Here is a 13,015-nt window from a genome sequence, read left to right on the forward strand (position 1 = left end):
GTTTCGGTGCACTTGTCCTTCCCGACCGTTCGCTCATAGTCGGTTGTGTTTGTGTGAAAGGTTGAGGCATGAATCAACACTTATCCTTGGCCATGGGTATGGTCGTTGGTCTTGTTCTCGTGTGGGTAAAGTTGTACACCCCTGTAGGGTTTTCGATCTATTGCAATAGCCACGCTCTCGGACATTGAGCACGCTCTTATACTTTGACTTTAACGTAGAGTTACCAATGAAGTTCATGGAAGATTGAGCTTATGATACATGATCACTTAACTTATGCAATTTCATTGATGTATGCTTAGAGATTATAGATGCTATGTCTTTTGCTTCTTACAACTTGATCAAAGTAGATGCTCTTATGCAGAACTAAGTACCATGATCTATCCTTGCTACTAACCAAATGCATTCTCCTTGAGGTCGGGCAAGTATATACCCATATCGGATAAGTCCTGCGAGTACCCTTTGTACTCATGGTGCTATCGTTAAAGTTGTTGCAGGCGATATGCAGCCGAAAGCCGTGTTTGGCTACTTCTACCCCGTGGACGGAGGTGCGGGTGAGAAGTAGATTGTCGGTGGCTACGAGAAGGGCACTATCGGCATATAGTGTTACCTTCTATTTTGCGTATGCATGGAGTGCTTATGTCGTAGACTTTTCCGCTGCAAACTCTAAAAAACTTATGTAATCTACCTTGAACCTCTTTTGTAATATACACTTGTGTGTGGATGTACTAATGTGATGGTATTACTGTTGTGCTAGTGGAGTGTGTTTAAATCCTGGGGGTGCTCATGACACATTCCAAGGACTACCGGGGTTGGTTCTCTCTAATCGAGTTGATCAATGGACGATGACTCGATTAGGCGGGATCAACTTGAGCTGGTTCCTCACAGCTTTGTACCAGAGCTAAGGTTGCATTTCATGCATGATTAGCACTAAAACTCGGTGTGAGGCACGCTTACAAACCTAATGATAATCACTAATGATCAAGTACTTATAAAAGTTTGACCTTTCTAAGGTTATATTTCTTCTATGGTGTATATAACTCGTACCTTTTTTAGAGCTGATTTTCTTATCTTATGGGCTGCACATTAATTATTCTTAACATGTTCACTAACTCATCTTGTCTTGCTCATGATAGATGAACGGAAACTTGGGCCATTTGGTCATGGTTTCTCGTGCTGAGGAGGCGGAAGGCTTTCCTTCCCTCCTTGCCGAGATGCTTTGGAGAGGCAACTTCTCTCGGAGGCCGGAGTATTCGGTCTTTGCGAGGGGACTTGGGCCGGGCATTGTGGACTATGTTGCCACTGTGTTCATCCCGAGGCGCTTCGTTGAAGGGGTCACAGAAGCCCACAACATTTCAGCACATGGAACCTCAATTGAGATGGCAATTCAAGAAGTGGCATACAAGGCCATGGCAATCCTCCGCCAAGAAGTGATCGAGTTGGAGCATTACCCATTCACTCATTTTCCAATTCAAGGACCGTTGCAAGGTGTGAATGTGTTTGAGATGGGAATGGAAGGTACCACCTTGTATGAAAGGTGTATGTTTGAGTTGGTGGTGGCACAATACCGAAGTCTTCGTTGCATCCGAGCTGAGCTAGGGGAGACAAGACGCCGTTTCAATGGACTACAACGTGCCGTGGAGCCATATGTTCGTATGGGACAAGTACCTCATGGTGTGTTGTATGGACCCAATGACTACACTCCACATGAGGCGGCACCTTTGGAGTTCTGTTTTCCTCAAGTTCAAGGCATATACCTTCCTCAACCCGTTGTGGGGCAAGCACGCATGTCTAATGGGCTGCGTGTGCACCGCTTTGCCCCCACAACCTTGACTAGAGAGATTATTTTTGGAGGCGAACATGCAGCTCTTATTCATCCGGAGAACCCCGAAGACACCGGATCTCCTCAATACCACCTCTTGGACGATTTCCCACTTTACTTCGCGAGAGGTCCCTATGGTCCATTCTAAAATATTTATGTAATCTTGTGGCGGTTATGAGACTCCTCGAGCTATGTAACTCATTGTATGGCACCACCTATTTTATGTAACCGAATAGTTAATTGGTGAGACCGTGTGAGACACTAATTAGCTATGATGCCTATGTATTGTACTATTATTATCTATGTGAACCTCTGTTATCCTAGTTGTGTGGCGTATGATTTATGCGTATGGTTGTGACATGTCATCATTGATCATCACTCATGCATATGTTTTATTGCACTATATGGCTTACTAAATATTGAACCATGGGTCTCTCATGTGAATAATTCTCTAGTCGCTGTCCAAATTTCTTGGTTCCATCATTCTTGATCCATCCTATCTATGATGTCGATCTCTTTATTTATTCTCACACATTTGTGGTTGATATATTATATGGTTGTGCAATTTTTCTTTGTGCAATTGTACTATATCAATTTTCTTTCTCCCGGTCGCTCACCTCGTTTGTGGTTGGCGGCAGGATGGCTCATGATGGAGGTGCCGGTGGTGATAACAATTTGCCCCCTCCTCCTCCGGTGCACCCGGCTCTTTTGAAAATTCTTAGGCGGTCGGAAGAGAGCCGGCAAGCTCAAAATCATATCATGCAAGCTTTGGTGCAAAATATGGGCGGACAAGGTCATGGTGGGCAACGTCAAGGGTATTCCGCTTTCATGACAACCGGCCCTCCTATCTTCCGTGGGTCCAAGGAGCCTCTAGATGCCGATTTTTGGCTGCGTGCCATAGAGCAAAAATTTGGTCTTATCCAATGCAATGATCAAGAGAAGGTGAACTTTGCGGCTCATCAACTTCGGGATGCCGTGGGAACTTGGTGGCATGGATACATGGCATAAGTTGCCGAAGGACACCAAGTGACTTGGGCTGAATTTCGTGAAGCTTTCCGTGCTTATCATATTCCCAAGAGTGTGATCAATATCAAGAGAGATGAATTCCGTAGGTTGCGCCAAGGCAACAAGACCGTGATGGAGTATGTCAATACCTTCAATTATCTTGCCCAATATGCCTTGGAGGATATCAACACGGATGAGAAGAAGCAAGATCCCTTCATGGATGGGTTATCTCTGAAACTACAATCTCATCTCTCTACCACTGATTTTCAGAATTTCAATGACATGGTTAGCAAGGCAATCAAGACTGAGTACAAGATGAATGCTCTTGAGAATGAGAACCGGAGGATTGATGTTGAGAACCGCAAGCAGGCTGCTTCTTCTTGTTCAACCGGTGGTGGCTCGCAATGCCCGCGCATGGGACCTCCTCCTCCTCCCCGTGCGCTCGGTTTTGGAGCCCCTCAAGCTTTGTGGATGCCACGCCGTCCTCTGGCTGTAACATCCCGCCTCCCCGAGACCGGGCCCACTTACATCAGGCAGCTTTTCTAGGACATATACTGCCCTCACAGACCAACACTAGTCTTTTCTGCGCACTTTGTCCTCACTCATGCGCACCCAGGAATGACTTCCCGGTCGGTCACCCATCGCCCCAGGCCAAGCACGCTTAACTTTGGAGTTTTTTGAGATGGGCTTCCGGAAAAGAAGTTGCAACTTGTTGGTATGAGTATCCTATTAATCCTATTAAGCTCTGGGCCGGGGTGTCACATGCTCACCCCCTTAAGAGACCAACGTCCTCGTCGGTCAATCCCAAGCGAGGAACGTCCTCTCTTGGCCACGTCCCGTACGTCTAGTGCCAGCAGCCCATGTGCCACGTCCGTGCGTCCAATGCCAACGGTCCCTGTGCTACGTCCATGCGTCCAGTGCCAACGGTGCATCCCAGATGCCCGCGCACTGACCCGCCACGCGCCCGTGCACATGCCGGTGGCATTTGAGCCCCCACGCGCCCGTGCTCATGCCTCCGCACTTATGCCCGTACGTGCCCGTGAAACCGCGAGAGTCGGCTCTGATACCATTCTGTAACGTCCCGCCTCCCCGAGACCGGGCCCGCTTACATCTGGCTGCTTTCTAGGACATAGACTGTCCTCACAGACCAACACCAGTCTTTTCTGCATACTTTGTCCTCACTCGTGCGCACCCGTGAAGAACTTCCCGGTCGGTCACCCATCCCCAAATTTCTCCGGGCCAAGCACGCTTAACCTCGGAGTTCTTTGGAGATCGGCTTCCGGAAAAGAAGTTGCAACTTGTTGGTATGAGTATCCTATTAAGCCCTGGGCCGGGGTGTGACACGTCCTCTCTTGGCCACGTCCGTGTGCCCAATGCCAGCGCATGTGCCATGCTGTGTGACCACTCCGGATCCACACCAGCCATGCGCACTATGCCTGCGCAACTGCGACACACGCGCCCGTGAAACTGCGAGAGTCGGATCTGATACCATTCTGTAATGTCCCGCCTCCCCGAGGCTGGGCCCACTTACATCAGGCAGCTTTTCTAGGACATAGACTGCCCTCACAGACCAACACTAGTCTTTTCTGCGCACTTTGTCCTCACTCATGCGCACCCAGGAATGACTTCCCGGTCGGTCACCCATCGCCCCAGGCCAAGCACGCTTAACTTTAGAGTTTTTTGAGATGGGCTTCCGGAAAAGAAGTTGCAACTTGTTGGTATGAGTATCCTATTAATCCTATTAAGCTCTGGGCCGGGGTGTCACATGCTCACCCCCTTAAGAGACCAACGTCCTCGTCGGTCAATCCCAAGCCAGGAACGTCCTCTCTTGGCCACATCCCGTACGTCTAGTGCCAGCAGCCCATGTGCCACGTCCGTGCGTCCAATGCCAACGGTCCCTGTGCCACGTCCATGCGTCCAGTGCCAACGGCGCATCCCAGATTCCCGCGCACTGACCCGCCACGCGCCCGTGCACATGCCGGTGGCATTTGAGCCCCCACGCGCCCGTGCTCATGCCTCCGCACTTATGCCCGTACGTGCCCGTGAAACCGCGAGAGTCGGCTCTGATACCATTCTGTAACGTCCCGCCTCCCCGAGACCGGGCCCGCTTACATCTGGCTGCTTTCTAGGACATAGACTGTCCTCACAGACCAACACCAGTCTTTTCTGCACACTTTGTCCTCACTCGTGCGCACCCGTGAAGAACTTCCCGGTCGGTCACCCATCCCGAAATTTCTCCGGGCCAAGCACGCTTAACCTCGGTGGTGTGCGAATTTCCGGATGTTTTTCCCAAAGAATTGCCGGGGATGCCTCCCGACCGGGAAGTCAAGTTTGTTATTGAGCTACTCCCTGGAACGGCCCTGGTATCTAAAAGACCCTATCTTATGCCTCCCAATGAACTAGCCGAATTGAAGAAACAATTGCAAATTATTCTTGACAAGGGATTTATTCGTCCGAGCTCCTCGCCTTGGGGATGTCCGGTTCTATTTGTCAATAAGAAAGATGGTAGGCTAAGGATGTGTGTGGACTATCGACCGTTGAATGAAGTAACCGTGAAGAACAAATAACCTCTTTCTAGGATTGACATTTTATTTGATCAATTAGTTGGTGCTAAATTCTTCTCCAAGATTGATCTTCGTTTGGGATATCATCAAATCAAAATTCGAGTGGAGGATATCCCCAAGACGGCTTTCTCTACCCGATATGGGCTTTATGAGTACACGGTTATGTCATTTGAGTTAACCAATACCCCGTCATATTTCATGTATCTCATGAATTCTATCTTCTTTGAAGAGCTTGATGTGTTTGTGGTCATTTTTATCGATGACATTCTTATCTTCTCCAAGACCGAGGAAGAGCATGCCGAGTATATTCGCATTGTTCTTCAAAAACTTCGTGATTATCGTCTCTATGCCAAGTTTAGCAAGTGTGAGTTTTGGCTCAAGGAAGTGGCTTTTCTTGGGCATATTCTTTCGGAAAATGGTGTAGCTATGGATCCAAACAAGGTGAAGGATGTGCTTGATTGGAAGCAACCCCAGAATGTTAGTGAGATCTAGAGTTTTCTTGGACTTGTGGGCTATTACCGTAGGTTCATTGAAAACTTCTCCAAAATTTCCAAGCCCATGACTGAATTGATGAAGAAGGGTGTAGAGTTCAAGTGGACCGATGCTTGTGAGAATGCATTCCAAAACCTCAAGACCAAACTCACTACTGCTCCGGTTCTTGCTCAACCGGACATCACCAAGGGATTTGATGTATATTGTGATGCATCTAGAATTGGACTCGGTTGTGTTCTTATGCAAGAAGGCCGAGTCATTGCTTATGCTTCACGCCAATTGAAGCATCATGAAGAAAATTACCCTACCCATGATCTCGAACTTGCAGCCATTGCGTTAATGCTCTCAAGTTGTTGCATCATTATCTTCTAGGAATTTCTTGCAATATCTACACCGATCATCAAAGTCTCAAGTATATCTTCACCCAAGCGGAACTCAATATGAGGCAAAGAAGGTGGTTGGAATTGATCAAAAATTATAAATTAGAAGTTCATTACCATCCCGGCAAAGCCAATGTAGTTGCCGATGCTTTGAGCCGAAAGGCACGGTTCCATTGCTTGCGCACCCGATCCGGAGTTAGCACCCTCTGTGATGATTTCCGGAAGCTATATCTCTCTATGGTAGAGCATGGATTGCTTGCTTCTTTAGTTATCACCTCTAATCTTATTGATGAAATCAAGAAGGCTCAACTTGAGGATAAAGGCATGATGAAGCTCAGAGCTAGAATCAATGAAGATAAACTCAAGTGTTTCAAGCTCGATGATCAAGGAATTCTTTGGTTTGAAAAACATTTGGTAGTTCCCAAGAATTTTGAGCTTAAAAAGAAAATTCTTGATGAAGCTCATGAGTCTCAATTTTCTATCCATCCCGGTAGCAACAAGATGTACCAAAACTTGAAGAAGAAATTTTGGTGGACTCGCATGAAGAGAGAAATTGCAAGATATGTGGCCGAATGTGATGTTTGTCAAAGAGTGAAGGCCAAACATCTCAAGCCGGACGGAACTCTCCAACCTCTTTCTATTCCTTCTTGGAAGTGGGAAAATATATCCATGGACTTCATTACCGGGCTTCCTCATACTCTCCATGGGTACAATTCTATTTGGGTCATTGTGGATCGTCTTACAAAATCTGCTCACTTTCTTCCAGTGAAAGCTAACTACTCAGTTGAGAAATATGTGGAGCTTTATATCACCAAGATTGTTTGTCTTCATGGAGTCCCTAAAACCATAGTCTCCGATAGAGGTCCTCAATTTTACCGCTCGATTTTGGAAAAGTCTCCATGATGCTATGGGCACCGATCTCACTTTTAGCACAGTTTATCATCCTCAAACCGGTGGGCAAACCGAGCGAGTCAATCAAATTCTTGAAAATATGCTCAGATCATGTGCAATCATTTATGGGAAAGGTTGGGATGAATGTTTACCCTTTGCTAAATTTTCCTACAACAATAGTTACCAAGCAAGCATTGGGATGTCTCCATTTGAAGCTTTGTATGGGCGGAGTTGTAGAACTCCTCTCAAGAACGTGTATACTTTGGTCTGGACATCGTTATGGAGGCCGAAGAGAAAGTGAAAACTATTCAAGAGCAACTACGAGCAGCTCAATCTCGCCAAAAGCAATATGCAGACCGTGGAAGGCGGGAGCTATGTCTTAAAGTTGGTGATCATGTCTATCTCAAGGTTACACCTTTCAAGGGCACACAACGATTTCAAGAGAAAGGCAAACTTGCTCCTCGCTATGTTGGTCTATTTCGGATTTTGACAAGGCAGGGGGCTGTAGCCTATCAATTAGAGTTGTCACAATCTCTATCAACAATCCACAATGTGTTCCATGTCTTCCAATTGAGGAAATATCTAAGTGTTCCTATGGAAGCCACCAAGTATGAAGATCTTGATATCCAACCAAATCTCTCCTACAAAGTGCATCCTATCCGAATTCTTGATCGAGCGGAGCGCAAGACCAGAAACAAGGCCATTAAGTTTGTGAAAGTCCAATGGAGTCGCCATTCCGAGCGCGAGGCAACATGGGAACAAGAAGATCACCTTCGATAATCTTATCCCGAACTATTTGAGAATGAGTATGTGCATTCACAACCCTCCCATTTATCTTGCAACATCCTCTTATTGATTTTAAGTCGATTGTCTCAAACTCTAAAGAATTTCTATTGTTACATGTTTTATACCTTGAGAGAACCCACTCCTAGCTGTACTGTTTCTGGGCATTTTTCGTGACTCGCGGACAGTCCGGCCCTCTACCGCGGACGGTCCGCCGTACAAAACTCAAATTCCACCAGAGAGCTTGTAATCTGTGTTTCCCAGCTGAAATCACTTGCGGACGGTCTGGTTTTTAACCCCGGATAGTCCGCTGTAGTCCCAAAAATTGTACCAGAACCCTCCCAGAAACTTGTTGTTCCACCAACTTGACCGGCGGACAGTCCGCTAATATCACACGGACTGTTTGCAATTGACTTGCCCAAATTTACACAGAACCAACCCGACACTTAGAGTTTTTAGCCTTTCACCGGCGGATGGTCCGCATTTCCGGACCGGACAGTCCGCAGTAGATAAACCCAAGACCTCACCGAGCACACCCCTCTCTGGTAATTTTTCTTCTCTGACCTCCGGACGGTCCGCCAAACCGCGCGGACAGTCCGCCCTCTCTTTAGGTCCTTAGCCAAATCTCTCGACGAGATTTTTCCAATGGGGGGAGAATTTGTAATAACCCTATGTTAATTAACCGATTAAACATGTCATCATGTGCATCATTAAGCATTAAGCATAATTAGCTCGCAAGTAAGGAGAGAGTTAAAATTTAAGCTAATCCACTAGTTTTGGTAGTGGCGGACAGTCCGCCACTATACGGCGGACGGTCCGCGGCTTTGCCACGTGGCCGAACACAGTCAACCTCGGATGCATCGACCTCCCCTGCCACGTCACCCACCCACGGACAGTCCGCGCCTCACTCGCGGACGGTCCGCTAGTGCATCTCCGATGCGTGTCATGCGTGCAGAGACTTGGCGCCACATACCCCCTCGCGGCCCCACTCGTCAGCCCGACCCTCTAACACCTGGGAGTCTCCTCCCAGCTCTCTCTCTCTCACTCTCTCTCCCTCCCACTCTCCCCAAATGCTTCTCTCTCAAGCTCCAAGCCATGGAGGAGCTCCCCTCCCTCCTCCCTTACCATTGAAGCCCTACTTCGCCGGAGCACCACTGGAGGACGTCGGAGAACGACGCCGATGTGCTGCACCACCCCGATCCCCTCTTCTTCCTTGGGGAGGAGCTTCCCCCAACAAGCTTCTTCCTCTACTTCATCCTCTCCCTCAAGCTCCAAGCAAGGAAGACGACCCCGAGCTACCCCAAGCCTTCCCCGTCGTCTTGAAGCCCTTGCCGGTATCCTACTCGATGCCGGTGAGTGTTTACCCTCCCCGATCCATCCTCATTGCCCTAGGATTTGAAGCCAAGTACTCACCTAGAGCACAAATCACCATTGATGACCTAGAGCTTTGAAACCCTAATGCATGTGAGGTTTAGTTACCAAAGTGAACTCCCTAAACTCCCAGGAACCTCTAGGAACAAACCCCACCCCAACCCGTGGCCGAAATCGCCGGTGGCGAACTCGGCAGTGAGCCTCGGCCGTGTCGCGGACGGTCCGCCCGACATGGCCGGACGGTCTACCAGATCCCGACCCAAACCAACGGAGCCTCTGCACGATTTCTGGCCTTTCAAAATTTGAGAGACGGACGGTCCGCTTAACCCACACGGACGGTCCGTGATTGACCGGCGGACGGTCCGCCACTTGGTCTGCCGTTCAGATTGGACGGTCCGCTTCCCTAACCCGGATGGTCTGCCCTTACTTGTTAAGCACTCTTGCACTCATTCGTGGACAACCCACTCATGCCCCTTATACCTGGACCCTATATCATGGTTGGGCCTTACTAGAACATGCCTCCTCATGTCATCCACACCCCAATGCATATATTCATGACATACTCATTTATCAAGCATCATTTGCATTCGTGTAGAGACCGTGATGCCGGAACAAGAGGAGGTTGAGCCGGAGCCCGTGGGAGACGATGCTTCTTTTGAGACTCAAGGCAGGCACCTATGCATTCCTTACTCCCTATTTTGGATCAATTAAGTATATGTGTCTTGTTTGCGCATGAGTTACCATACATTATCTATATGTATTGATGTTCGATTAGAACCTAATTGATGCATTACCAACCTTGCTTAGGATGATCCCTCATAGTTGAGTATGTTTGTTAGGCATCACGAATTATATGCTTAGCCTTGTATAGTTACGGTAGAAGTCGAGAGGTGGCAAGGTCACCATCACTCGCGAGTTAGAGGATATAATGTTTGGTTCTACTTAGTTAGTCAATGACGAATAAAATTGAGCAACTATGAATGGTGATTCGGACTTGGGCAAGTATGGTAGAGCCATGTTGAGAGTGGAACTCAAATGGTTAGACTTGTTTGAGTTGATTAAGGATCGATGCGTAATCACTTTGATACTTGAGCACTTTTCCGTACGAACCACATGCTAAATAATGGGACAGTAAGCCAACTAGTATGAGTCACACCTTGCTTTGATCGGATTCGGGGCGGGTCGTGATGGAGTGTGATCGGCGGTTCCGGTGCACTTGTCCTTCCCGACTGTTCGCTCATAGTCGGTTGTGTTTGTGTGAAAGGTTGAGGCATGAATCAACACTTATCCTTGGCCATGGGTATGGTCGTTGGTCTTGTCCTTGTGTGGGTAAAGTTGTACACCCCTGCAGGGTTTTCGATCTATTGCAATAGCCGCGCTCTCGGACATTGAGCACGCTCTTGTACTTTGAATTTAACGTAGTGTTACCGATGAAGTTCATGGAAGATTGAGCTTATGATATATGATCACTTTACTTATGCAATTTCATTGATGTATGCTTAGAGATTATAGATGTTATGTCTTTTGCTTCTTACAACTTGATCGAAGTAGATGCTCTTATGCAAAACTAAGTCCCATGACCTATCCTTGCTACTAACCAAATGAATCTCCTTGAGGTCGGGCAAGTATATACCCATATCGGATAAGTCCTGCGAGTACCCTTTGTATTCATGGTGCTATCGTTAAAGTTGTTGTAGGCGATACGCAGCCGGAGGTGCAGGTGAGGAGTAGATGGCCGGTGGCTACGAGAAGGGCACTATCGGCATATAGTGTTACATTCTATTTTGCATATGCATGGAGTGCTTATGTCGTAGACTTTTCCGCTCCAAACTTTGAAAAACTTATGTAATCTACCTTGAACCTCTTTCGTAATATACACTTGTGTGTGGATGTACTAATGTGATGGTATTACTGTTGTGCTAGTGGAGTGTGTTTAAATTCTGGGCGGTGCTCATGACATATTCCAAAGACTATCGGGGTTGGTTCTCTCTAATCGAGTTGATTAATGGACGATAACTCGATTAAGCGGGATCAACTTGAGCTGGTTCCTCACAGCCTGACGTAAGCAGCACGGAGATAGGGTCGTGGCCGCCAAGCCACCATGAGCGAAAGCGGCACAAATCGAAGCGATCGAGGCTACTAGCAGCTTGAGGCATGACCTATATCCGCAAGCGTGGGGTGAGGCAGAGACCGCCAACACGTAATAGCGTGGGAAGGTGGGGGTGGCCACTATTTTGTAGAACCTGGGATGGGAGCCTGGGAGAGAGAAGCGATATAGGATTTCTTTAAAAAAAATCCTGAAATGTAGGCACCCGTTGCCATGCCAGTTGAAAAATAGGTAAACACCAGCCCATGAAGAAATATAACCGGTTTTAGTGAGTTCAGGCAGTGGCGGACCCAGAATTTTTGTAGAGCCCGGGCCAACATAGCACCAGATAACAAGTTAACGCAGATACACACTACTAGAAAACGGGCTATGGGAACTGGTTGGAAATAGCCTTAGGGACCGGTTTTCCAACCGGTTCCCCCAAACCGAGACCAATTGCATCGGTCTAAGACACCGGGTTTTTCACCCGGTGCCTTAGGCGATCATTGGTACCGGTTGAAAAGACCAGCTGGTACCACAGAGGCTGCCACGCTGACGCAAGCTGGCAGCCTCTATGGTACCAGTTGGTCTTTCCAACCGGTACCAATGTGTTATCTCTAATTTAACCCATTCCAATTTTATTTGTTTTGTTCATTACTGTTTATTCTTTTAGAATTGCTAAGCGTAATCCACTGGACTAATTGGACGTTTATAATTAGTGTTTGTTACCGGTACTATAGGTTCATTGGTCGTGTTCGAGTTCATAGAGTATTTGAAACTAACTAAAAGTCAAACGCAAGTATATAATTAAGTTAATTGGCTATACTAATATATTTACAAATATACACACAACTGGACATCACATTTAGCAATATTTAGAAATGTACAAGTCATGTTTGTAGTCCAACTATTGTGACTGTCAGGACGTCGATGCAAATCCTCTATGGATGTGACCGTTGTGGTAGAACTCGCCTCTAGGATCCAGTATCTGCTTCAAAATGAATCCGGCGAGCTGCTCGCACACAGCGTTAATCCGATCGGTAGAGTAAACTTCGTCAACGATTTGATTCATCTGTCATTTTGAAAACAAAGGACCGATATATTAATTTCATCGCGTTAGTATAATTAGGTAAATGTACTTGTGAATAGTTTGTACGTACTCTTAGGTCCTCCGTAGTAGACTTCCCGCATAGAGTTAGAAGGTGCATGAACTCGCATACGTAGTACCCACACCAATCAGTTCCTTATTTTTTGCCCCGCATAGAGAAATAAATTAATTATTTAATATTTGTATGCCTATGCAGAACAATTGGGATTACTTAATTAGAAAAAGGTTCGTGAATCAACATATCTGAAAATCCATTCTAACATTCAGTTCCTCCCTCCATTGACCGGCTCCTTTGTTCTTTTTCACAATTTTTTTTCCACACTGAGCTCTCAAAGTTAAGTTTGACATTGAACAATTGTTATAAACTTAAAAAGGATTTGATTGTGCAAATTGAACTTACTTGTTCAATGGGTCTATGAAATATTGGATTGCGGACTTTGGTTTTTTCATAGAGTCGAACACTATAAGATTGCCGCTCTCTATGGCAAGTATTAGCAAAACCCAATAATAACTGCA

The sequence above is a fragment of the Panicum virgatum genome, chromosome 7N (genome assembly GCF_016808335.1).
Source record: "Panicum virgatum strain AP13 chromosome 7N, P.virgatum_v5, whole genome shotgun sequence".
NCBI lineage: Eukaryota > Viridiplantae > Streptophyta > Magnoliopsida > Poales > Poaceae > Panicum > Panicum virgatum.